The sequence below is a fragment of the Pogoniulus pusillus genome, chromosome 8, assembly GCF_015220805.1.
Source record: "Pogoniulus pusillus isolate bPogPus1 chromosome 8, bPogPus1.pri, whole genome shotgun sequence".
Classification (NCBI taxonomy): Eukaryota; Metazoa; Chordata; class Aves; order Piciformes; family Lybiidae; genus Pogoniulus; species Pogoniulus pusillus.
This window is the reverse complement of record NC_087271.1, coordinates 22,140,114-22,167,102: the sequence shown is the minus strand read 5'-3', so window position 1 is coordinate 22,167,102 and position 26,989 is coordinate 22,140,114. Positions and strand designations below refer to the sequence as shown.

General features: G+C 43.9%; 1 protein-coding gene and 1 non-coding gene across 12 annotated transcripts in view; both read right to left on the bottom strand.

The window, feature by feature from the left end:
• BEND5 (BEN domain containing 5) overlaps positions 1-26,989 on the bottom strand; it is a 1,203,882-nt gene that overhangs the window by 344,744 nt on the left and 832,149 nt on the right. The window lies entirely within an intron of this gene.
• On the bottom strand, positions 13,512-13,652 carry LOC135177940 (U4 spliceosomal RNA). The gene has a single exon (XR_010303261.1). It is a non-coding gene; the product is annotated as a U4 spliceosomal RNA (small nuclear RNA).

The window sequence follows — 26,989 nt, the reverse complement described above, 5'->3', positions numbered from 1 at the left end:
AATGGAACTATGGCTACTTGACTCTGCTAAGGAGCTGCCCTGAGTCACTGGCTCATCTCTAAAAGAACTGCTGGGGGACGAGGTGGGTGGAAGCCAGAAAACAGGCAGGGAGGAAGGTTGATGTAGAGTGGCAGACAGTATATTTTTTGGAAGAAGCTGGCAGTGTTAATAGAAATCCTCTCTTTTCCACTGCATTCTTATGCGAAGCTCAGATCTGAAGGTTACCTGCTTCCCCAGTGACTTGAAATGGAATCTTTTCGTAATCTCTTCAATCTGTCTCTTCCTCTTATTTATAGAGCACAAAAGTAACCATAAAATGCCACTGTTTCTGAGCAAATCTAATCTGCCCTTCCAGTAATACCAGGCCACATGATGATTATCTCATTTTCTCTTTGACAAATGTGGAATTATTGGCTGGTGATTGTCAAAAAAATGCATGTCTCTACAGCGGATAAATAACAGTAAAGACAAACAAAAAACATGAAACACTGAGCATAGGCAATAAGAGTCTCATGTCTCTGGCCAGTGACTTGTTCTGCAGAGTTAGTGACATGGAGCAGTCTGTCTTTTTTTTTTTGTTTGTTTGGTTTTGAATTGCTTATGGCTCTTTGACTCCTCTTGTCCAATTCAGTTTCAGACAAGGAAATAGGGAACAAGAGACAAGATGAGAAAAGTAGTTTGTTCTGCATGAAGGAGGTAAAATATCAAGTTGTTAACAAAAGGAAAGCAGTGAAATAGCCTGATTTTGGACAGCCTCGTTCAGGATAATAAATAATCTCTTTGTAAAGACAAGGTTAAAAGTTTCTAGAGCAGAAATTTCCGTGTTATCTGTGAATGAGAAGAGAGACAGTCTAACTGAAGCTCAAAAAATGCAGGATGCAAACTGTAAGGAAAAGAGACAAAATAATCACCCATTCCAGTCTCATAATTTTCAAGGACTGGGAGAGGAAGAACCTGTCCTTGAAAACTCCAAAGCATCACCAAGTTCAGTGAGAAAAAAAATCAAGTAGTCAAAATGAAACAGTGACAGTCTCAGTAGGGATGCTGCTTCTGCAGCAGGTACAAGCTGCAGGAGTGCCAGCACACAGTCAACCAACCTGATGTGACCACTGAATAGCACAACACAACTCTTCCCTGAAGAGAAGCAAAGAAGTTTCACCGCATGACTGAGCAAGCCATAACCATATCTGGGTCAGGCATAGAGGCTCAGATCCTGAACTCAAAGGAGAGCTGTCCTTTCCCATTCAACTTGACTTCTGCAGATAGAAGCCTTGGATATCTTTTTGTGCTGACAATGGTGAGGTTTGTAGATCAGTCCTAGAAGTCATACAGCACAGAGCCAAACAGATGGGGGAGCCCCTTTTCCAACACTAGCAACAACTATTACATGGTAAAAAGGTCACTTGTAGCCTCAGGCAGAGGAATAGAGGGTTCTTCTTGCTCCTTGGAAAAGTACAGGAGAGCAAAGCCTGACAAAGGAAGTCCCGAGGCTGAAGTAATACATTCAAGAAGATGCTTGAAAACCTCTGCCCTTTTTGAATCCATGGGATTTAGATGATAAAGGAGGAGTCAGGCACCTAACTGCCTTCTTGTACCCTGGCTTTCAACCAGGATTCTTCCCACCTAGCTTTAAGTATTTAAGTAATGAGCCAACCGCCTCCAGAGTGCAAAGCGGGTGTTAGTGGGATCAGGCACCCTCTGCAGCTTCCAGTCACCTTCTACTGACTGCAAAGTGAGTACGGAGTCTCTAAACTGAGCAGCTCAGAAAAATAGCTCTTACTTAGCTGTGAAAAATCTGTGACTTTGTCTCTCCCCCTTTCTCCCTCTGTGAAATAGAGATCAGCCCTTTCCTAGCGCTAGCACACCCGTACTTACCACAAGCAATTCTCGGTGTGAAAGCATCATCCCGCTGCTGCTTTACACAGGAGTTTTACAGCTGAGGGATTTGAGTAAAACCTCAGATCGATTCACAGATATGGTTCTATTAAGTGTAACACAGACTACCTTTTATTCCATGGTGACCTAATCTGAGCCGGGCCTTGGGCATATGATATTGTCCTGGTTTCAGCTGAGATGCAGTTAATATTTTCCCAGGACAAATGGCATCAAAAGCTGGGTTTCTGTGATGTAGAGAGCAAAGAACTGAAGTTAAATACCGAAGTTCTGCCTAGGTCTAGCAACTGCATTAAAGAACCCCCAATATAGGCATAACACTTTATTCCTGCACTTTCATTTTCCACTGTCACAAGACACACTCCAAAGGCCTATTTGCATCACCAAGGTGCAACCAAAGTGAAGTGAAACAGCTTAAAGGTTCTTTTATAGCCAATACATCTATTCGTGGTAGATAAAGGGATAAAGATCCTACTAAAACCCATTAGAATCAGGAGTAATACTGCCATATATAGTTTTATTTTGCACTTTTATTATACCTTTCCTCCCAAGATCTTAGAGCACTTGTCAAATAAAGAAATTAGGTTCTGCTATTTTACAAGGATGAAGTAAAACCTCTGCTTTCTGATGGAGAGGACAGCTACAGTGACAGCTGAAGGTCACACAAGCATAGAGCCTGGGTTGTAGATTTCTGCTCTAAAGCCCATTTCCTTTTTCAATTAGAGGGATGACAGTACCACATACACACAGCGCGCAGGGTAAACATTTGTCTGAGTTCTTTATCTCCTCCTACCATTATCTGAACCATTTTTATTTGAATGCCTCATTTTTTTTCCCAGAGTTTTCTGCAAAATTCAAATGAACCGTGAAGGAGCGAATGAGAGGTTTATTGAGCCATAGCAGCCTAGCACTATCCATGTTGCTGCATGATTTGAATACTTAAGTGGCCCAGATGCTCCAACATTCAATTAATGAATTCCAGAGATTTGGGAAGGGACTGAAGGGAGGAGGAAAAAAAAAAAAAGAAAACCTACACAAGATGTTGGCTTTGCCATTGCATTATCCTAGGTGTCTCACACTGATGAAGGTTAATGAGGAGAGTTCAAATGCTAAGACATAATTAAATAGCAATAATTAAATAAGCTGACACGGCTAGAAGCGGCAGACTGAAATTAAGTAAGATCGTTTCCCTTTAAAAGAAAGTAGGAAGCTATTTAAGCACAACCATAGCAGATCTGTAAAGTGGTTTCCCATATTCCAAAACATGAGGCAAGCACTCATTAATTGGTATCATTACACATTTAATGCTGTTTGCCTTGCCTTCTCTGATCCCATTTGTCTGGTTTTGGATGGTAGCCTCAGCACAAATGAAGCCCGTTTGGCAAGACTGCAGCCTGATCAGAGACAGACACGTGGGCATCCTGGCGCACGGAAAACTGAAAGGTGTTCGTATACTTCCCAGGTAACTACGCCAGGAAAAGTAACAGGGAATTGTAAGCAGGCAGGCAACACTCTGACCTATAATGTTCTGAGAGCAGTCAGTGCAGGACATGAAAGCTAAGTCAATGTTTGGACATTTTGAGTATTCATAGAATCGTAGAATCAGTCAGGATTGGAAGGGACCACAAGGATCATCCAGTTCCAAACCCCCTGCCATGGGCCCAGACACCTCACACTACATCAGGCTGTCTAGAGCCTCAGCCAGCCTGCCCTTAAACACCTCCAGGCATGGGACTTCCACCACCTCCCTGAGCAACTCCCTCCAGGCTCTCACCACACTCACGCTGAAGAACTTCTTCCTAACATCCAGTCTGAATCTATCCATTTCTAGCTTTGTTCTATTCCCCCTAGTCCTAGCACTACCTTCCAGTCTAAAAAGTCCCTCTCTAGCTTTCTTGTATGCCCCTTAAGATACTGAAAGGCTACAATAAAATCACCTGGGAACCTTCTCCTCTCCAAACTGAGCAGGCCAAACTCCCTCAGTCTCTCAAGATCCCGAACATGGACATTTTAAAGCACTGACCATCCTTGCTGTAGAAAGAGCGGTTGACATAGTAAGGTGCAGAAAACATAAGGAGAAAAAAAACAACCAGTAGCTTCTACTTTATTTTTCTAATTAATTTGCAGCTGCTAGTTAACATGCATCTTTTGTTAATGACATCAAAACTTCCCACTGTTCAGAAAATTTCACTGATTTACTGAACACTTAAGAATCACTCAGTGCTGTCAACTGGGCAGGCACTGCCATGGTAAACAACAAGTTTGCCTGCTGTTGCTCTACATTAATGGAAATTAGGTGACAGATCCTGGCAAAAGCAATATCCATGTGCACTGATTTCTTTCTATCTTTTAAGATAAGGAATGCATCATCTAGGTCTCTTTGATAGTCACCTGCACTGTCTTTCTGTACTGCCTTGTGTATGGGTATGCTGCCATTCAGAGAGACTTGGACAGGCTGCAGGGCTGGGCAGGATGAAATTCAATGAAATTCAACAAGGACAAGTGTAGAGTCTTGCACCTGGGAAAGAACAACCCCAGGGATCAGTATAGGCTGGGGACAGATCTGCTGGAAGGCAGTGAAGGTGAAAAGGATCTGGGGGTCTTAGCTGATGGGAGATTGACCATGAGCCAGCAAAGTGCACTCGTGACCAGGAGGGACAATGCCATTCTGGAGTGTATTAAAAGGGCTGTGGCTAGTGGGACAAGTGAGGTTCTCCGGCCCCTCTACTCTGCCCTGCTGAGGCAACATCTGCAGTACTGTGTCCAGTCCTGGCCCCTCCCAGTTCAAGAGGGACATAGAACTGCTTGAGAGAGTCAAGGGCAGAGCCACAAAGATGATGAAGGGGATGGAACATCTCTGTTACAAGTAGACTCTGAGGGAGATGAGGCTGTGATGCCTGGAGAAGAGGAAACTGAGAGGTGACCTCATCAATAGTTATAAATATGTAAAGGCTGAGTGCCAGGAGGCTGGAGCCAGGCTCTGCTGAGTGATGCCTGGGGCAATGGGTGGAAGCTGAGGCATAGGAACTTTCATTTAAACATGAGGAGGAATTTTTTTCCCTGTGAGGGTGACAAAACACTGGAACAGGCTGCCCAGGGGAGTTGTGGAGTCTCCCTCTCTGGAGATATTCAAAACCTGCCTGGACACATTCTTGTGTGATCTGGTACAGAAGATCCTGCTCTAGCAGGGGGATTGGACTGAATGAAATTTTGAGGTCCCTTCCAGCCTCTAACATTCTATGATTCTATGATCAGCTTGAAATAAGAACAGAGAACAGGTTTACACTCTGCATTAAGCATAGTTATAAATACATCCTAGATACAGCAAGTACCAAAAAAGTGCAACATATACTAATAATCTAAACTAATACACTAATGAAATTGATTTTTGCTTGGGAGTCCTTTTTGTGCTGTTTTTCACAAGAGTATACCAGTCAATATCACAGTATCATCAGGGTTGGAAGAGACCTCACAGATCATCAAGTCCAACCCTTTACCACAGAGCTCAAGGCTAGACCATGGCACCAAGTGCCACGTCCAATCTTGCCTTGAACAGCCCCAGGGATGGTGACTCCACCACCTCCCCAGGCAGCCCATTCCAGTGTCCAATGACTCTCTCAGTGAAGAACTTTCTCCTCACCTCCAGCCTAAATTTCCCCTGGTGCAGCCTGAGGCTGTGTCCTCTCGTTCTGGTGCTGGCCACCTGAGAGAAGAGAGCAACCTCCTCCTGGCCACAACCACCCCTCAGGTAGTTGTAGACAGCAATAAGGTCACCCCTGAGCCTCCTCTTCTCCAGGCTAACCAATCCCAGCTCCCTCAGCCTCTCCTCGTAGGGCTGTGCTCAAGGCCTCTCACCAGCCTCGTTGCTCTTCTCTGGACACACTCAAGCATCTCAATGTCCTTCCTAAACTGGGGGGCCCAGAACTGAACACAGGACTCAAGGTGTGGTCTAACCAGTGCAGAGTACAGGGGCAGAATGACCTCCCTGCTCCTGCTGGCCACACCATTCCTGATGCAGGCCAGGATGCCACTGGCTCTCTTGGCCACCTGGGCACACTGCTGGCTCATGTTCAGGCAGGTATCAATCAGTACCCCCAGATCCCTCTCTGTTTGGCTGCTCTTCAGGCACTCCGACCCCAGCTTGTATCTCTGCATGGGGTTGTTGTGGCCAAAGTGCAGCACCCTGCACTTAGAGCTAATATATCCAATGACAAGAGGGGAAAGACAGGTGAAAGGGTGGGACAAAAGTAAAGCTAAGTTTAGATATATTTTTGGGAGGGCAAGGAGAATGAGTTGTTAAAAATTCAGTGGAAGCCAGTTCTCCTTAACAGCCTTTTATAGGACAGATTGACTCTCACATTTCTGATCACTCATGACCAATGGTTGCAGTGCAGTGATAGAGCACCTGTCATCACAAACACTTGGGCAGCAGTATATCTTCTCTTTGTAAACCTGCCAGCAGTCAGTCATGGCAAGACTTGCCGGCATTTTTATTGAAAGTGCAAAATCCAGTATCAGAGCAGGCAGGTAGCAAGCTCTTTTTCACCTGAAAGTCAAACTAGTATTTGAAGGTAGGTCTCTGTAGGTGAAAATCCAGTGTGTCAATGCACTGAACCCCCACGAATGCTTTCTTTGGCCACTTTATCTTACTTGGAAACTAAAATTATGAGGAAAACACCACTGAGAATAAGACAAACTAAGTAAAAATAATACTTCTGTGCCTACCCCCATTACCAAGGTGTGATGACCTTGTTCAGTGGTGACCAAGGGAAATCTGGTTACAGATGACTGGTAGCTGAGTTTTTGACAGTAGAGATATGTCTCCTATATTAAGTTTTCCCCTGTTTAAGTTAAAATGCTCTGGTGTCTCCTTTTACTTACAGACAGCTTAAATCTGAAGCAAGAATTGACAGGAATTTGAAACCAGGCAAGATACACTGCATATAGAATCATGGAAGCAACCAGGTTGGAAGAGACCTCCAAGATTATTCAGTCCAACCTAGCACCCAGACCTATCCAGTCATCTAGACCATGGCATTAAGTGCCTCATCCAGGCTTTTTTTGAACACCTCCAGGGACGGCGACTCCACCACCTCCCTGGGCAGCCCATTCCAATGCCAATCACTCTCCCTGTGAAGAACTTCCTCCTAACATCCAGCCTAGACCTCCCCTGGCACAACTGGAGACTGTGTCCCCTTGTCCTATTGCTGGTTGCCTGGCAGAAGAGACCAACCCCATGGAAGCTGTAAAATTAGAGCCTCAACAGACAGAAACTTAATTATAACTTCATAAACTCTTCCCAAGGTTGATTACCCCATGGCAAAACCTGGATAATAAACTTCTTAAGCACAAGGCAAAGAAACTGTTTTCATCAAGAGAGTGATTTTTCTAGTCACACAGGAGTTACACCATAAGACAACTGGCTCCAGAAGAACAACCACTTATATCATAGAATCAACCAGGTTGGAAGATACTCCCAAGACCATCCAGTCCAACCTATCACCCAGCCCTAGCCAATCAACTAGACCATGGCACTAAGCGCCTTCTCCAGTCTTTTCTTGAACACTTCCAGGGATGGTGACTCCAAGGAAATTAAAAATTTAAAAAAAAACAAACCAAAAAAAAAAAAACCAAGACCACAAACAAACAACAACTCAAACCCAACCAACCACTCCAACACAAAACCCCTAGGCAAAGAGCTTTGGTATTCAGAATTGTTTAATGATCTGCACCAGCACCCAAAGCTCTCCCACATAAACATTTATTGTAGCAAAATGCTACCTTCATTCTCTGAGGTTTTTTTGCAGGGATTTAAAAGCAACACCTACTCAGTTTTCATCCAGACAGGTTAAAAGAGGTGCAATAAAAGACATCTTTACTGTCCCAAAGCAGTCACAGCTCTCATCACAATCACTAGCGGGCATTTAGATATATTTACCAGCTCATGTAATTTTTACTGTCTCACTTGTACAACTGACATGGGTATGTATAGAAGCAGTTGTCAATGATCTCATGATCTCTTATGTTTCACTTTTCATTCACACAGAATCATTCAGAAACATTCAGGTTGGAAAAGACCCTCAGGATCACGAAGTCCAACCTATAGCCCTACTCTACATGATTCACCTTAAACCATAGATTCACCTTAAACCACATCCCTGAGTGCCACATCCAAATGACCCTTAAGCACATCCAGGGTGGGTGACTCCACCACCTTTCTGGGCAGCTCATTCCAGTGCCTGACCACTCTCTCTGTGAAAAACTTTTTCCTAATGTCCAATCTGAACCACCCCAGCCTCAGCTCGAGGCCATTCCCCCTTGGTCTGTCTCCAATTACCTGTGAGAAGAGCCCAGCAGCATCCCCTCCACAATGTTCCTTCAGGTAGTTGTAGACAGAAGTTGTAGCCCATTTCCGTACAACTCTAAGCTTAACTATGACTTCTTTCAAGGTTGTTTGGCTTGGTTGGTTCGGATGTATTTATTTTAATTTTTGTTTGGCTGTTTGCTTGGGCTTTTGTGTGTTTTGGTTTAGTTGTCTGTTCCAGGTTTATTTGGAATTAATCGCTTAGTTCATAAGCGCATCACACACAGCTATCAGTTGGGGATTAGTGTAATGTGAAGGATTAGAGCAGATCCCTCCCCTAGTAGAGTAAATTCACTACAACTCAGAATTTAGAAAGTTAAAAGAAAAAATGAAATTTGTATTTCCTATAATATTATAAGGAGAATGAACTACTACAAAATACAATAACCTTAATGAAGATAGGGATGGGGTCAAGCAGCAGCAAAGCAGCAGCCAAAACAGTGGCGGGGGAAGATAGAAGCAGGTACAGAAGAAGCAGCAAGAGGGAGGATACAAGCTGTGCTTCCAGGCATAAAGCCTTTGGTGCTCCCATGAAATTGTATTAACTTATCCATTGTTGCCATTTTATGGCCTATCCCTGGAATGTTCACCTCTCCACTCAGAGACTCCAATACTCTTCCACTTCTCAGTTTCTCTGTTCCCAGTTATTTTCACATCTGAGCTAGAAATCTAGCTCAAGCAGCCACAGTGTAAAAATATCACAGAATCACAGAATATTAGGGGTTGGAAAGGACCTTGAAAGATCATATAGTCCAACACCCCTGCCAGGGCAAGATCACCTAGAGCAGGTCACACAGGAACCTGTCCAGGTGAATTTTTAAGGTTTCCAGAGAAGGAAACTCCACAACCTCTCTAGGCAGTCTGTCCCCCCTCATAAATTCTATGAGAGAGGAACATACCCATGGCCAGCACCTCTATATTGGATGGGTGGGCAGAGGTCAATGGGATGAGATTTAACAAGGCCAAGGGCAGGGTTCTGCACTTTGGTCACAACAACCCCAAGCAGCGCTACAGGCTGGGGACAGAGTGGCTGGAAAGCAGGCAGAAAGAAAGGGACCTGGGGGTACTGGTGGATATAGGCTGAAGAGGAGCCAGCAGTGTGCCCAGGTGGCCAAGAGAGCCAATGTCATCCTGGCCTGTATCAGGAACAGTGTGGCCAGTAGGACAAGGGAGGTTATTCTGCCCCTGTACTCAGCACTGGGCAGGCCACACCTTGAGTGCTGTGTCCAGTTCTGGGCTCTTCAATTCAAGAGAGATGTTGAGGCGCTGGAGCATGTCCAGAGAAGGACGACAAAGCTGGTGAAAGGCCTGGAACACAAACCCTATGAGGAGAGGCTGAGGGAGCTGGGGTTGTTTAGCCTGGAGAAGAGGAGGCTCAGGGGTGACCTCATTGCTGTCTACAACTACCTGAAGGGAGGTTGTAGCCAGGTGGGGGTTGGTCTCTTCTCCCAGGCAACCAGCAATAGAACAAGAGGACACAGTCTCAAGTTGTGCCGGATGAAGTATAGGCTGGATGTTAGGAAGAAGTTCTTCACAGAGAGAGTGATTTGCCATTGGAATGGGCTGCCCAGGGAGGTGGTGGAGTCACCATCCCTGGAGGTGTTCAAGAAAAGCCCAGATAAGGCACTTAGTGCCATGGTCTAGTTGACTGGCTAGGGTTGGGTGCTAGGTTGGACTGGATGATCTTGGAGGTCTCTTCCAACCTGGTTGATTCTATGATTCTGTCCAATTCCCCTTTCATCCCCTTTCATATTTAATTGCTAATAATATTGACAATTGAGTTTGTACAAAGAAAACTTCACATAATACGAAACAAAGCATGCTAAACATCCATCCGATTTGTGTTTTACCTGGGGTATCCTGCCTGCCATTCCCTCTGCTTCTAATAATCTCAGGAAACTGCACAATATTAATACAATATTCCAACGATCCACTTATCTCCACCTAATAGTTCTCTCTCTCTTCCCTCACTCCCCTAAGCATGAAGACAAATTATATATGGTTTTTAAATTCATTCTTTTGGTAATAAAGAAGCTTATCTTATCAGTTATTGCATGCATTAAAGTGTTGTCCCCTGGAGGCACCATTTTCCACTATATCCTGTCCTTATTTTAGCATCAGTTAGACCAAACTGTATTTCCAATCTCTCCATGTACTAATATCTGACCCTTGGCCTAGAGGTAGGAAAGCTGATCCTTGGGTTTATCTGACAATTCTTGTTTTCCTGCACTTGCCTCAAAGTAAATGGAGATTAGTTTTCTTTCAGGTTTTATTGATTAAGCACAGTAAAAGGATGGTCGTTGTGAACAAACTTAAGTCGTAATCGCTTAAAGAGGTCTCAGGAGCAAGAACAGTCATTTTCTTGCAAAGATAACTGAAACCACGTAACCACATATGCAAGATAAACACCTATGGGTTTTAGGGTAGCTGGTGCTTTGTGTTATAAATAAATACCATCCAGAGAAGCCTGTTTCCCCCTCCTTTACAAACTCTTTCACCGCTTTCCTTTAAGCTCAGGAGAGGAAATGGTGATGATCACAATCTCCAAGATGCTACTGTGCAGTCACATTTTTTTCTTATGCTGTAGCTTTCATCAAGGATCTTCAAATTACTTTTCCAACACCGATTAATCCCTACCTGACAGATAAGCATTCTCATACACACAGGAGGACACAAGCATGTTCAACCCTTATCCAGGGACACAGAGTTCATGAGTTGTGGAGCTGGTAACTGAACCCAGCCTTGGAAATCTCCAGAGCACAGTTCCAACCTATACTGTTCTACACAATGCTGTGCAAGCACATCACCCCTCACTTAAAATAGTTTTATAAGCACCTTTGCACAACTATTGTAAAAGAAAATCATCATGTGCTTCTAAATAAAATGCATATATCCTATAGGAGCAGCAGTGGGCTGGAAGATGGCCTCAGGATAGAAAGACATTACATAGGAGGAGGCTGGAGAGAGTGGGACTAACAAGAATTTAAGGCTTAAATTGGTTCCTGAAGATAATAACAGACCATCTATCACCTCCCAATAGAGTTAAACCCCAGATCTAACCCAGCCCCCTGGGAACACACATAATAGGATTTCCACTGAAGAGCAGGACACTGAAAAGCACCACTCACAATTAACTTCTGGATCATGAAAGGACTGCAGTAGAAATACAGACTCAGTGTACGGCAATCCATGAAATTCTGCATCACAGAATCACCTCACAAAATAATTAACCTTAGTACTAGGGGAAAAAAAAGCACAGAACTGATATTTAATCTGGACACAGCAACCATTTTTAATTCTCATTAATTAAAAATGCTTGGAAAGTACCTGACAGGTATTGGCAGAAATTCTACATAAATATTTAGTGGCTTTGTAGAATATTAAAATGACAGTTGAATAGCTTAATAAAATGCTGTTTACAATTCAAAACTAAACAGAAGTGAAACATTCAAATCTAAATCACATTTAAAAGAGGTTGTACAGAGCACAGCGAGAGTGGCAGGGCCCTGGAGCTGGCTGCCTAGAAAGGTTGTGGAGTCTGTGGAGACTTTCAAGATCCATCTGAATGCATTCCTGTGTGATCTGCCCTAGGTGATCCTGCTTGGGCAGGGCAGGTGGGGAGTGGAATTGATGGTCTCTGGAGGTCTCTTCTAGTCCCTACCATTCTGTGATTGTGTGTAGCATTTTAAGTATTCACAGAAAAACATGAGTTCAAGAAAATATAAAAAAAAGATGAATAAAAAAAAAGTAGTAATCAGTGCAGTTTATTTAAACACTGCTTTGCCTAATGGGTGGATTGTTGAAGTCCTTCGTGTCTTCACCTTGCAGTTGCTGAGCATCTGCCCTGCTATACTCCACATTTTTCTCATCCTGTATCCTCATAAAAAATAAACCTTGTGTGAACAGAAACCCAACCCTCAGACTAATTCGCCACCCTTCCAGTCCACTCTGTCAATACACTGGTTATGGTTATGCTGCCCTATTTTTTTGCCTTAAGTTCATACACCTGATAGTATACATAATTAATGGATCCTACACTTCATCACAAAAGAATACTTCCAGGTATTTCTTTCAGATTCAATACAGGTTTTTGTGGTATGTAATCAGCAAGCATGACTAAAAGATTGCCCTCAAGTGAATGGACAACACACCTGTGTTCCTCACCATGCACTGTGCAGCTCTGTTCTCCACTTGCTCCTACTCTTTAGATTGCACAGGAGGCAAAAAAAAAAAAAAAATCAGAATTCATGACAGTGTTGTTGTTTTTCTAAGTCCTTAAGGAACTAACATCATGACTCTTCAGAAAAATAACTAAATTTTGGGCCCCACAGAAGGCAATGAACCCAGCCCTTGTCATAGAATCATAGAATCAACCAGGTTGGAAGAGACCTCCAAGATCATCCAGTCCAACCTAGCACCCAGCCCTAGCCAGTCAACTAGACCATGGCACTAAGTGCCTCAGCCAGACTTTTCTTGAACACCTCCAGGGATGGTGACTCCACCACCTCCCTGGGCAACCCATTCCAATGGCAAATCACTCTCTCTGGGAAGAAATTCCTCCTGACATCCAGCCTATACTTCCTTCGGCACATATCTGACAAGATCCAGTTCAACTGAATGGTTTCTGACTATACTTAGCTTTGACGTCCTTCAGGCTGCCTAGGAATTCATAATCACAACCATTAGTACCCCAACACCTAAAAATCATTAGGTGGTTGTCATGTGTGGGAACCAAAAAAAGGAGTCAGCTAAATATGATGACTGATGTATCTTTGGAGCGCATCCCTGTGTATCCTTGATGCAGTAAGATTGAGGATAGAAACATAGTAAATTGGTATTCTAGCCTCATGTAACATTTGCAGGAAAGCGACATAACTTAGAACAAAGAACTGAAGAAGTCTATGTTAAAATCATAGAATCAACCAGATTGGAAGTGACCTCCAAGATCATCCAGTCCAACCTAGCACCCAGATCTAGCCAGCCAACTAGACCATGGCACTAAATGCCTCATCTGGGCTTTTCTTGAACACCTCCAGGGACGGTGACTCCACCACTTCCCTGGGCAGCCCATTCCAATGGCAAATCACTCTCTCTGGGAAGAACTTCCTCCTAACATCCAGCCTATACCTCCTCTGGCACAACTTGAGACTGTGTCTCCTTGTTCTGTTGCTGGTTGCCTGGCAGAAGAGACCAACCTCCACCTGACTACAACCTCCCTTCATGTAGTTATAGACAGCAATGAGGTCACCCCTGAGCTCCATAGAGACTGTCAAATACTGCCAATGCTGACTATATTTCAAGTTGTCGTGGCAGGGTATTGGGAAACGTTTTCAATTAGCAATAATCATGCCTCGGGTTAACCTCATTGGCTACAATACTGCCACTGCACAAGGCTAAGCGTTTCAAAACCAACACATGAGAAACAGCATCAGAGAGAGATCTGAGCTAGCACTGGCTGTGCAGAAACTCACATCAACACTTGTCTGATCTTCCCAGAACAGCAGTGGTGAGGTTGAGGAATCTGTATTTCTTAAAATGAAATACTCCTTTTAACTTGAAGGTGGAGGGGTTTATTTGCTGAATTCTCCAAGGCTGAAATATCTTGTTTCAAATCAAAACTCTGGGAAGTATTAGAAAAGTTAAAATCAGATGTAGTCTCTCAGGATGTTATCTTGGACTAAGGGTTGAAGATTGAATTTTCTGGCCTCAGAAGCTGATTCCAGGTAGGATTTAAAGCAATTGCCAAGTCACACCCTTTTTCTTCAATGTATGTCTTGTCTTAGAAGGGAAAAATACACACACACAGAGACCAGACTGAAAGAGTATCTGCATAAAAAGTCCAAGATATTGAAACCAATGTTATTCAGTAGGAAATTGTGAAGGGGGTCATGTTAATGGGGGAAAGGACTTTGTAAACAAGAGCTCTTCATTATTAGCCTAATATCTAAATTTGAGAACAGTAAAAGCCACTCAATTCTCTGACATGGTTTTCAGCCAAACATTTGGAAGAAAATAAATTATTAGAAAAGATCCTTCTTAATACTTCTCTATTTTCTGTGCTTCCATTTCAGGGTTTGGTTCAAAGTTATTCCATTTATTTCACAAACAAGGCAATAATATTCTCTGACTGTGAATAAAGATTATTTGGTTACATTTCCCCTTTGCAGAATGTGGCCACTCTAGTCCAGTAATGATTGCATCCACTTGAGTTTCATATAAATGAAAATACACAACACAGGAAACTCATTCACTCTTTGTCTCTGACCCTACTCCTCTACCAGTTCTTCCCAGGATTATGTCATTTGTTTGAGCCATTACAGCATAGTCTGGTCTGAATTTCAGTGGCAGATGTGGCAAGCCAGCTTCACTCATATCAATAGAAATACATGGAATATCCAAGAATAAAAGCACAAACACATGATCTGAGGTCTGAGAAGCTACCACAGATCAGATGAGACTGCTCCTGTGACACAACGTGCTAAGCTTGTGAAATGAATTAGCTGAGCTTAAATCTCAGCAAAAGCTGTTTGGGCACAATGGACCTGGACCTGAGTAAGGTCTTTGACTCTGTCCCACAAGACATCCTGGTCAGCAAACTGAAAAAATATGGACTTGATGGGTGGAGCACTGCTGGATAAGGAATTGGCTGGCTGGTCACACAGAGACTTGTGTTCAACGGCATAATATCCGCCTGGAGAAGAGGGCTCCAAGTGGTGTCCCTCAGGGGTCAGTGATGGGATCAGAGCTGTTTAACATCTTTGCCAGTGATATGGACAGAGGAATTGAGTGCACCTTCAGCAGGTTTGCAGATGACAGAGGGCCCAACCTCATGAAATTCAACAAGGCCAAGTGTTAGGTCCTGCACCTATGTTGGCACAATCCCAAGCACAAATCCAAACTGGATGGTGAATGGCTGTAGAACAGCCCTGAGAAAAAGGACCTGGGGGTTTGAGTTGATGAAAAGCATGAGCTGGCAGTGTGAGTGCAGCCTAGACAGCAACCATGTCCTGGGCTGCAACAAGTGCAGTGTAGCCAACACAACAAGGGAGGGGATTCTGCCCCTTTATTCTGCTCTCCTCAGACCCCACCTGGAGCACTGTGTGCAGTTCTGGAGCTCCCAACACAAGGAGGACATCAAGCTCTTGGAATGAGTCCAGAGGAGGCCACAAAGATGCTCAGAGGGATGGAGCATCTCTCCTATGAGGAGAGGCTACAAGAGTCTCCAGGCTGAAATGCCTGGAGAAGAGAAAGCTTCAAGGAGACCTTGTAGTAGCCTTCCAGTATCTGAACAGGGCCTACAGGAAGGCTGGGGAGGGACGATTGACAAGGTCTAGTAGTGACAGGACAAAGGGTAATGGGTTTACACTTGCAGAGGGGAGATTCAAAGTAGATGTTGGGAAGAAGTTCTTTCCAGTGAGGGTGGTGAAACACTGGCACACTTTGCCCAGGGAGGTTGTGGCTGCTCCCACCCTGGAGGTGTTTGAGGCCAGGTTGGATGAGGCCTTGAGAGACCTTTCTTAGTGGGAGATATCCCTACCTATGGCGAGGGGTTGGAGCTAGATGATCCTTGAGGTCCCTTCCAACCTAAACCTTTCTATGATTCTACATTACCACTTCTGGCCAGAGTGGCAGTGGAACTGCTCCAAAGCAGCTAGCATAGCTTAGCTGATGGAGGGTAACCGAAGGAGCAGATGGAATTGAGCCAAGTGCCTTGAATGTAGTAGCAGAAAAAGTTGACACAAGTAAGTGAGCATATAAAGCGTGTGTACATGATACGTACATTGTACAGATTGAAGTAACATTCTAAGGAATTATCCTCAAAAAGCCTCATGCATATTTGGGTAAATGTCTGAGGGGACAAAGTCACTGAAGACTTGTTATGCTCAGACACTTTTAGAAATCTCAGTCTATCCCTCAGTAGTTCTGGTTCAAGATCTTAATGCTTAGTTCTTAAACACAAGCTTCTTAGCTGACAGTAAACAAACAAGAATCTTTTCCCCTAAGCACTGTTGGGAAGATGTTTAACTTTCCCTTTGTTCTTAGCCTCGGAAAGGAGGGGGAAGGAGCTGAAATCTCCTGGTCCATATTACTCTCATCATGCTGCATCAGAGCTGGCTAAATCAGTCACACTGCATTACACTACACGGCTGATTTAGCCTCGTGTGATGAGTCACTGCAGTCAAGCGTCAGCAAAGAGATGTGCTACTTGAAAATATATATATATATAAATCAGTGCAGGTGCTCTGTGGTTAGTTTTGCCTTTTTAAAATGCTTTTTTCTTTTTTTTTTACATTTAAGCATGGCAGAAGTTTACTGCATCATTTGCGAGTGTTCAAAAAAAAAAAAAACCCTACAATGATCATTTTCATTATTTAGGAATTTGTGTCTGGAGGCCTCCAGTGTAGGTGGGACTCTGTCACACTAAGTACTACGCATTTGTGTAGGAAATGGCAGTTACTGTGTTCCCTGCCATCTCAACACACCAGCATGAGCAAGCGAAAGACACAACTCAGAGCAGGAGGAGTCTGACTGGAGCTTCCCAGTCCTCAGACTATATTAGCCCTCTAGAACATTCCAAATGTTTCCAAAGGCATGAGGATGAAGAAGAGGAAAGCCAAGAAATAAAGGTATGTGCTCTATAAATTCATAAGATGAGCAAAGAAGTCAAGTTAGGAGCAGCTATCGATCTGTTGGCGGGTAGGAGAACCCTGCAGAGGGACCTTGACAGCCAGGATGGGTGGGCAGAGGCCAGTGGGATGAGATTTAACAAGGCCAAGTGCAGGGTTCTGCACTTTGGCCACAACAACCCCAAGCAGCGCTATAGGCTGGGGACAGAGTGCCTGGAGAGTGGCCAGGCAGAAGGAGACCTGGGGATGATGGTAGCTAGTAGGCTATAAGATGAGCCAGCAGCATGCCCAGGTGGCCAGGAGAGCCAACAGCATCCTAGCCTGGATCAGGAATAGTGTAGCCAGCAGGACAAGGGAGGTTTTTCTTCCCCTGCACTCAGCACTGGTCAGGCCACACCTTAAGTCCTGTGTCCAGTTCTGGGCTCTTTGATTCAAGAGAGATGTTGAGGTACTGGAACATGTCCAGAGAAGGGTGACAGAGCTGGTGAGGAGCCTGGAACACAGCCCTGTGAGGAGAGGCTGAGGGAGCTGGGGTTATTTAGCCTGGAGAAGAGGAGGCTCAGGGGTGACCTCATTGCTGTCTACAACTACCTGAAGGGAGGTTGTAGCCAGGTGGGGGTTGGTCTCTTCTCCCAGGCAACCAACAACAGAAGAAGGGGACACAGTCTCAAGCTGTGCCAAGAGACTTATAGGCCCTGGAGGTGTTCAAGCAAAGACTGGCCGAGGCACTTAGTGCCATGGTCTAGTTGATTGGCTAGGGCTGGGGTGACAGGTTGGACTGGATGATCTTGGAGGTCTTTTCCAACCTGGTTGATTCTATGACACTGACCTTAGCATGTCATCCTTCCCCATTTAGGCAACCTTGTCTCTACAGACATGAGGACTTCAATAAGAGTTCCCCATATCTTCCCATCTCAGTCCTTACAATGGCACCCATCCTTTCTGAGACATCATCTATGCACTATGGAAAAGCAGGTGAAGTGCAAGCATGTCACTGTCATGTGGAACATGGGCCCCAGTCTGCTGGCTTTTTGGCAACCGAAGCAATGTTTTGTATTTTTGCAGCATACTGAGTCTTTATTTCAGTGCTCACAGATCACAGTATGATTCCAGAAAAATGTATAAATCATGCCCCCAGGACAGACCTTCTCTTTCCTTTTTCTTCTGCCTTCATTTCCTACTTCCTCTTATTTGCTTTTAGATGCCTAGGTAGATTCAGATTAATCTTAGGGCTAAAATGCAGCACTGAAGGGTTATATTAATGCCTGATCGAGCTGCTGCATCCTACTGTAACTCATATACATTGGTAATAAAAATAATCCTCTGGGTAAATATAGTAGGGAATGGATTTTTTTTTCTCTGTGACTGTCAGCACATTTTCATTCTAAAGAAAAGTGAAAAAAAAAAAAAAAGGCATTTAAAAAGATATTGCAGTAGAAACCTATAATGGGAATACCTCTAGGTAGCTGATCATTGCAGTTCACTAAAGGCAGTTTGTTTTCAGTCTAAAATAAAGAGTGGGAAAAGTGCAAAACCAAATATTAACAACTTTGTTCCATGTATTTCTTTCCTTCATTATTGCTTTGCAGTTTCTAGTTTAAGGAGCCACAGATCAGACTTTTCACATGCTGCAAAACCTATTCAAGCACTACTTAATCACTTGCCAACAGCTAAATGAGTGCTCCAAAAAAGACCCGGTCCTGTCCTCTTCACACGAGCATAATGTAGCAGAACCCAGGTGCACCACTTCTAAAAAGCAGAGTTAGCACCAATTTTTCCTACTGTTCAGTCTCATTTAAGCAACCTTCTAAAATAAGTACATCCTAATTGAACTGCTGTCAAGACAGCATCTTCTGTCACAGAAAACCTAAAGCGCATTTTCCATTTCTAAAAAGGAAAAATCATGGAATCACAGAATGGTTTAGGTTGGAAGGGACTGCAAAGATCATTTAGTTCCAACCCCTCACCATAGGCAGGGACACCTCCCACTCTCCCACCAGAATAGGTCGCTCAGGGCTTGTCCAACTTGACCTTGGACACCTCCAGGAAGGGAGCAGCCACAAGTTCCATGAGCAACCTGTGCCAGTGTCTCACCATCCTCACTGGAAAAAAACTTCTTCCTGACATCTAGTTTAAATCTCCCCTCTGCCAGTTTAAACCCACTACTCCCCATCCTGTCATTACAAGACCTTGCAAACAGTCCCTCCTCAGCCCTCCTGTAGGCCTCCTTCACATTCTGGAAGGCTATTACAAGGTCTCCTTGAAGCCTTCTCTTCTCCAGGCTGAAGAGTCCCAACTCTTGTAGCCTGTCCTCATGGGAGAGGTGCTCTCTGAGCATCTTTGTGGCCTCACCTGGACTCACTCCAACAGTTCCACATCCTTTTTATGTTGGGGGCTCCATAACTGTACACAGTACTCCAGCAGGGGTCTCGTGAGTAAAAAATAGTGAGAGAGTTTATCCCAGGCCATAAGAGATTTTACATAGAATTAATACAGATTATATAGATCAAGAAGGTAGGTGATAATTTTAAGCAGTATTTGTTTACAGGGAGTATTAGTGAAGGAAAGGAAAAGAATTTTCCTTTGCTTCACTACACACACTGTCATGAACAAGTAATCATCCAAATGCTTTTAAAGAGATGCAGTTTTGCTTGTACAAGGCTGTGGAGTCACACAGAAATGAATGTAGATTACAGCAGCAATAGAGAAGCTATAAATACACATCCTCTGCCAGTCACATCTGGTGGGGTTTTTTTTTATATAAGATCATGGTATTGATCTATTTCTTCTTGTAAATGATTTAAGCAGTTATTTAGGATGTCAAGATTAAAAATAGTCTTATAAAGAGCAGCTCAAGGTATGATTCCATGATTTTCTTTACTACACTTTCTAGGCATATATTTCACCTCAGGGAAAAAAAACCTGCTTACTTATGGAACATCCCAGTCACTGATCAAATATGAGGCTTCTGAATAAATAGGAAGCTTAAAATAAATGGCATTGTGTGGGGGAAACTGCTAGAATAGATTAAATTTCAACAAAATTTTAATTCCAAAGTTAAGGTAGTTTTACTAATTTTCACACCTGCCATACTTGCATTTTCAAGAGAACCTCATGGTTTTGACTGGTTTAAAGTGGGGAAGGGAGGATGGGGTTAAAAAGTAAAAAGCGTACTCTAAGTGACTTGATCTCAAGCACAGAAATGGAAAATCCTCCCTCTCCTAGCTCAACCCAAAAATGCCTGATTGCTTGTCATTTCACAGTTTCATCCAGCTCAAAATGGGAAAGATTTCTAGGCTCTTAAATTGTCAAAGGGTGACACCACTTTCTGCCTAGTTTTAATTATTATTCTTTTAGCTTGCTTTAAATTCATCAGTTCCTGACATTGTCTGTGCCCTCCATCATCTCAAATAACTATCAAAACAAAAGGAGAATACATGTAAATCCACTCTTCTCAAGGCAAAGATACTTGTTCACAACAGAAGAGAAATCACTTAGGCTAACATTATTGGAGGAAATTCTAACTCTTCTATTGGAATTGGTAGAGGAATACACAAGAACTTGGGAAAAGGCTTCTGTCTGTCGCTAGTCCAACTCACTACTCCAGAAGGGTCAACTTTAAACATTGATTTAGTTACATATGACAGTGTCTCGCTCCTATGCAATTTTTAAGTCTCATATAAATGATGAAGATCAGAAATAAAGATTTCACACTGCAGAAAGTTGGCTTTGCAGCCGTCTTTTCTAGTTTTCAACAAAACACCAATGTAGCATTTGGAGACTACAACCATTAGCACAGCTGAGAACTTGAGATTCAGTGATCCTGCTTAGTAGAACCTCATTCAACAGCTGTACTTTCTGAGCAGAATATCAGCATATCTGTCTTCCAGAGCAGAGCAGCTCCTAGCCCAAATAAAAATGTATGTATGTTATGAAGGCTGTGTAGACAGTCAAGGAGTCCTGTCTTGTTTGCAAGCTGCCTCAATAGTTGTGTGTGGCAGATGGAAATCCAGGTGAGCTGGCACCAAACACATGATGTCATCTTCACTGGTATCTCAGAGCAAGTTGTCCATGGGGCAGCAATGTGCCCTTTTGGCCAAGAAGGACAATGGGATCCTGGGGTGCATTAAGAAAAGTGTGTCCGGCAGATCAAGGGAAGTTCTCCTCTCCCTCTATTCTGCTCTGGTGAGACCCCATCTTGAGTACCACATACAGTTTTGGACTCCCCAGTTTAAGAGGGACAGAGGTCTGATGGACTGAGTCCCATGGAGGACTATGGGGATAATTAGGGGACTGGAACACTACCTGGTGAGGAGAAGCTGAGGGACCTGGGACTTTTTAGTCTGGAGAAGAGAAGACTGAGAGGGGATTTAGTCAATGTTTATAAATATCTGAGGGCTAGAGGTCAGCAGTGTGGGGACAGGCTCTGCTCACTTGCTCCCTGCAATAGAATAAGGAGCAATGGATGGAAGCTGCAGCACAGGAGGTTCCACCTCAACACAAGGGGGAAACTTCTTTACTGTAAGGGTCCCAGAGCACTGGCACAGGCTCCCCAGAGTGGCTGTGGAGTCTCCTTCTCTGAAGACTTTCAAGGCCTGTCTGAATGCATTCCTCTGTGACCTGAGCTAGATTGTATGGTCCTGCTGCTGCAGGGGGATTGGACTCGATGATCTCTGTGTCCCTTCCAACCACTCTCTCAAGCATTTCTATGTCCCTCTTGAACTGGGGGGCCCAGGACTGGGCACAATACTGCAGATGTTGCCTCACCAGAGCAGAGTAGAGGGGCAGGAGAATCTTTCTTGACCTACTAGCCACAGCCCTTTTAATAAGCTCAAAAATGCCATTGGCCCTCCTGGCCTCAAGAGCACATTGCTGGCTCATGGTCATCCTCTCATCTACTAGGATCCCCAGATCTTTTTCCCCTTCACTGCCTTCCACTGTGTCAAGCAGGGGACAAGCATAATTTTTCATGGGAGAAACTAAATATATCCAAAAAGAGCAGGCAAAGAGAGAGATAGATCACATTCTTTTAGGAGATGGAGGCAGGCCTAAGTGAAAGCTAGCATTGATGAAGGTGTGATGAGAGCCAGTGATCAAAAATAAAGCAAGAAGTTATCAGGAGAACACTTGAACACAGCAAAGAAAAGGAACTTAGGAGTAAAAAGGTATGCCAGACTCTTACAGGTAAAGTTAATCCAAGCTGGGTTTTGAAAAATCTACCTGGCTATCCTAAAAGACAGGAAAGTCTCTGAATGGTACCTGTCAGATTGTAAGGAAACTTTAAAACAACCCCAACATTTTACCCACAGAAATGTGCACTGAATATTCCCTTTATCATGATGCACTTCCCAAGGCAGTATCACTGAAGAAATAATACTACAGTGTGCACAATGCTATTTGTCAGGCCACAATCAAATGCCACAGCTGGTTCTGATGGAACATGCAATTGTTGACCCTAGACAGTACTTGCTGCCCAATCACATAGAGATTGCATAGCTACAGAGAACAAGTTTTGCAATATTATTTTTTAATCATCAGTGCAGTCATCTCATTAATATGAGCCAAAAGGAACTTGACCTAACACAATACACTATGTCAGAAATGAACATGAGCATTTTTCCCTAATCAGAAACCATTTTCAATTAAAATGTCCATGTTTGGATTCAGACTTACCGCAAGAGACTTACTTTGGTGAATAACTCTGCTCTCCTAAGCTAGTGTTATGTGACTAAATCAGAGTGATCTGGACCAGAAGGGACCTCTAGAGGTCATTTAGATCGGTCCCCCCGCAGTCAGCAGGGACATCCCCATCAGAACAGGTCACCCAGAGCCTCATCAAACCTCACCTTCAATGTCTCCAGGGAAGGAGCTTAAACCACCTGCCTGGGCAACCTGTTCAAGTGCTCCACCACCCTCATAGTAAAGAACTTGTTCCTAACACCCAATCTGAATCTGCTCTTCTCAAGCTTGAATCCATTGCCCCTCGTCCTGTCACTGCAGGCTTTTGTAAACAACTTCCCTCCATCCTTCCTGTAAGCCCCCTTCAGTCACTGGAGGCTGCTATTAGGTCCCCCCAGAGCCTCCTCCTCTGCAGACTGAACACTCCCAGCTCCCTCAGCCTATCCTTATAGCAAAGGTGCTCCAACCCTCTGCTCATTTTCTTAGCCCTCCTCTGGACCAGCTCCATCAGGTCCATGTCCTCCCTATAATGAGGGCTTCAGTACTGGACACAATAGCGCAGGTGGCATCTCACCAGAGCAAAGTGGCAGAGTCCCCTCTCTGGCTCTGCTGGCCACACTTCTTTTGATGCAGGCCAGGATGTGATTTGCCTTCTGGGCTGCAAGCTCACACTGTTTGCTCATGTCCAGCTTCTCGGCTACCAGCACACCCAAGTCCCTTTCCACAGGGCTGCTCTCTAACACCTCAACCCTAAGCCTATACTGATAATGAAGATTGTTCCGTCCCAGGTGCAGGATGATAAATCTGCAATTACTTGTTTCTTCAGACCATCACGTACTAGCTACCTACCACAGAAAAACACAGAAAAGGATTGGGTGCTAGATCTGGGTCTGGGGTCCTTGCACCCTACTGAAGCAAAATTCTTAAGTGTATGACTCACTTCTGTCTGTAGACCACTCAAAATTTCCCTTTTTATTGTTGATCTTTTGCTTTTATTGCACTCTGTGTTCTAAGGCAGTCCGGACTCACTGGGTTCAAGATGTACTCAGGGCAATGGCAAAAAAAGGAAGGATTTTCAGGCACGTTCAGAACTCTGGATTTTCCATCCACTTCCCAGGCTTCCAGTGTTTCATGCAGACAGGCCTAAGCCTTACAAGAACACACTGTTGAGCATGCTGCCACCAGCACACAATTTCCAAGAAGCTAATGCAATAAGTGACAGTGTCTAGAAGTTTGGCAGAGAAAAAGAGGTCACCACATGTTTGGCAACACATCATTAACTTACTAATTATGCACTAATGGACATCTGATATTTCAAAACCACTGCTCAGTGCAATTACATTCCATTTTCCTACATTAAAGGAAAGATGTAACAGCACTGCACCATCCACCTGCTGTATTGTTTGGTACATACCCTTAGCCCAGTTAGATTAGAATGAATTAATCACTTCTACCCACCACCTATATCAGGCAACACAAATAAAGCTAGTTTTACTGCTTAAAGGGGGGGGGGGGGGGGGGGGGGGGGGGGAGAAAAAGTAAAATAAAACCTTTGATCAGCATCCTGGGCACTAGGTACCAGGAATAGCTGCTTACTGAAAGATTTCTCCAGAGCCCCCTGGTAACAAATTACAAGGTTTGGGCCACAAACTCTTGCAGTTATGCCAAATTCTGCTGAGCCTTGCAGGTCCACATCTGAGCCAATGCTAACAAAATAACAGTGCTTTTATGTTTCATCTCATCACTAATTCCACCTGCACCTATTTTGTGAGCTGGGGTAGCAACAGCACAGTTAACCACAGCAGCCCAGGGCAGAATAAATTGCTGACTCCACCTACCAGCTTTAAAAAAAATAGAAAAAGATCACATTTTTGCTATCTTTCTGCTAAACCAAATGAACCTGTAGAGAATCTGTGCCTACCACCCCACTGATGGATGCTTTTGTCATCACATCTGTCATAGCACTGACAGCATTTCTCCAGTGGTAAACTTTGCCCAGCTCTAACAGGTACATGCTTCTGCATAACTCTTGCCTGCCTGCCAACACATATGGCAGGTAGTACATGCTAGGGCAAACAGGGATGTCTTTCCTAGATGTTCAGAGGACAACTGTTGAAGTAGCAACCACTGAGGAATTCTTCTAGAATCATAGAATACTTTAGGTCAGAAGGGACCTCAAAGATCATCCAGTTCCAACTCCCTGCCATAGGCAGGGACACTTCCCACTAGAACAGGTCACTCAAGGCTTCATCCAACCTGGCCTTGAACATCTCCAGGGAGGGAGCAGCCACAACCTTCCTGGGCAACCTGTGCCAGTGTCTCACCATTCTCACTGGAAAGAACTTTCTCCTAACATCTGATTTAAATCTCCCCTCTGCCAGTTTAAACACATTACTCCTTGTCCTGTCGTTACAAGACCCTGTGAATAGTCCCTCCCTAGCCCTCCTGTAGACCCCTTTCAGAGACTGGAAAGCTACTACAAGGTCTCCTTGAAGCCTTCTCCTGGCTGAAGACCTCTACTCTGTAGCCTATCCTCATAGGAGAGGTGCTTCAGCCCTCTGAGCATCTTCGCAGCCCTAATTCTGTTCTCCTTCAGCTCCTGAATATGTGTACTAATGGGAGGATCCTTACACTGGCAGTCTTAGCACAGGGTTTTTTGCTCCACTTTCCCCTGGAGGTAGCACATTCCCTATGTCTTACTGCACCATGTAGGATAAGTCATTTTACCACAACTGCAGGTGCCAGGGGAAAGAAAAAATAAAAGGAAAATAAATCCAAAGCTTCACAAAGGCAACAGAATCTCACATGGACTTCAATGAATATAAGCTGCTAATTAATCTTGTATTTTATGATGGCATTGGAATCCCTTTAGAGGATACAGCTTCTACTCCCACATTCCCCATAGGTTTCCATTTTAATCTGCAAGTACCTAAATAACTTCAGAGCCCTCTGATCAATACAAAGGGGTCCCTGATGCTGATACTGACAATTGTTATTCTCTAATGCCTCCAGAAGCAAAAACCAGCTCCACATAACTCCTGTGGATGTGAAGCAGACACCACACAAGGAGCAAACAGTTGCACCCTGCAGAGAATAGCAGATCTCATACATTGACAGACACTAAGGTGGATTCTCTGCCAGGGGAAAGCATAGAGTCACTTCACCCCCTTCCCCCATTAGAAGGGCAGCAAGAGGAGCCTAGGTCAGTTTTCCTTGAGCTTGGTCTCCTCACAAAGCAGAAGAGTAATGTTTTGCCTCTTGCATCAGTAAATATGGAGGGGGGGTTGTTGATTTCAAAAGAAAAAGTTCCCTCTGTACTGAGGAAGTGCTACATGACTAGCACCTTCCTAATTTCCTATTTTTTAGCTAAAATGTTGGTACCTGATAATGATATCCACAAATGTGGTAGGTGGCCCCAAGGTCCTCTTACTAAGCAAGTTCCCCATTTTGTGTCTTCAGACAGACAAGCCACAATTGCACCTTCCTCAGAGTAACCACATGAAAACTTATCAGACACTCATTTGCCACCATCACAGATAAAATATCCTTGAGTACTTTCCGTGTAATACCTGAGACACATCATCAGCCTGACAGGCAGGACTGCCCCAGTGTAGCTGAGCCATGAAAAAGCATTTTATATAGCAACCCAAAACATGTTCTAAACCATTTATTTTAAGAACTGCACAGTGAATCCAAGGGGAAAATTTAGCCCAAATGGAACATAAATGAAATTCCACCAGGGAAGTCTTGTTTACATCACAGTCCCAAAGGGCTTTTTTTCGTAGTTACTAGCATCCTCAGATAATTTTGCTACCATGATTTATATATAGCCAGAGAAGATCTTAGATGAAAATCACATGTGGAAATCTGCAGTGCTGCCAGGCAGCCTCTGGAGGGAAGAAAGTGCTGTGAAACTTCTGGAATGGTTTAAACCTCTGAGTCCCTACAAGGCAATTTGGATTACACGATGGCCCATAGCAACATGCTGTTCTTGGATACACAAAGCATAAATATAGCAAATCGAGTTAATGGGTTTTGTACTGCACATCTTGTTTTGTTTGCAGACAGTGCTACTAGAAACAGCTTCCAATGCAGTCCAGCTTCTTTCATGATTCTTTCGGTCCAGCTCATGTCTGTTTATGCAAATACGCATTTTAGAGTGGCAATTGTTACAAGCAATTGCAAATTAGCAAGCACTGTTCAAGAACTGGAAGGGACTGCTTGGATCAGTTGCCTCCTTCACCCCGGACAATCAAATAAAAGAAGTCCAGATCAAACAGGCACTTAATGATGCCTCCTTTCTTCTCTGTCCTTTGCATGAGCCTCTCAAATGGTGTTTTGCCTGCTGGGTGTGCTCTGACACCTAACTGGCAGATGTCCATCAGCACCCATCTCCAACTAAATGCCAAGGACCAAATACCAAGAC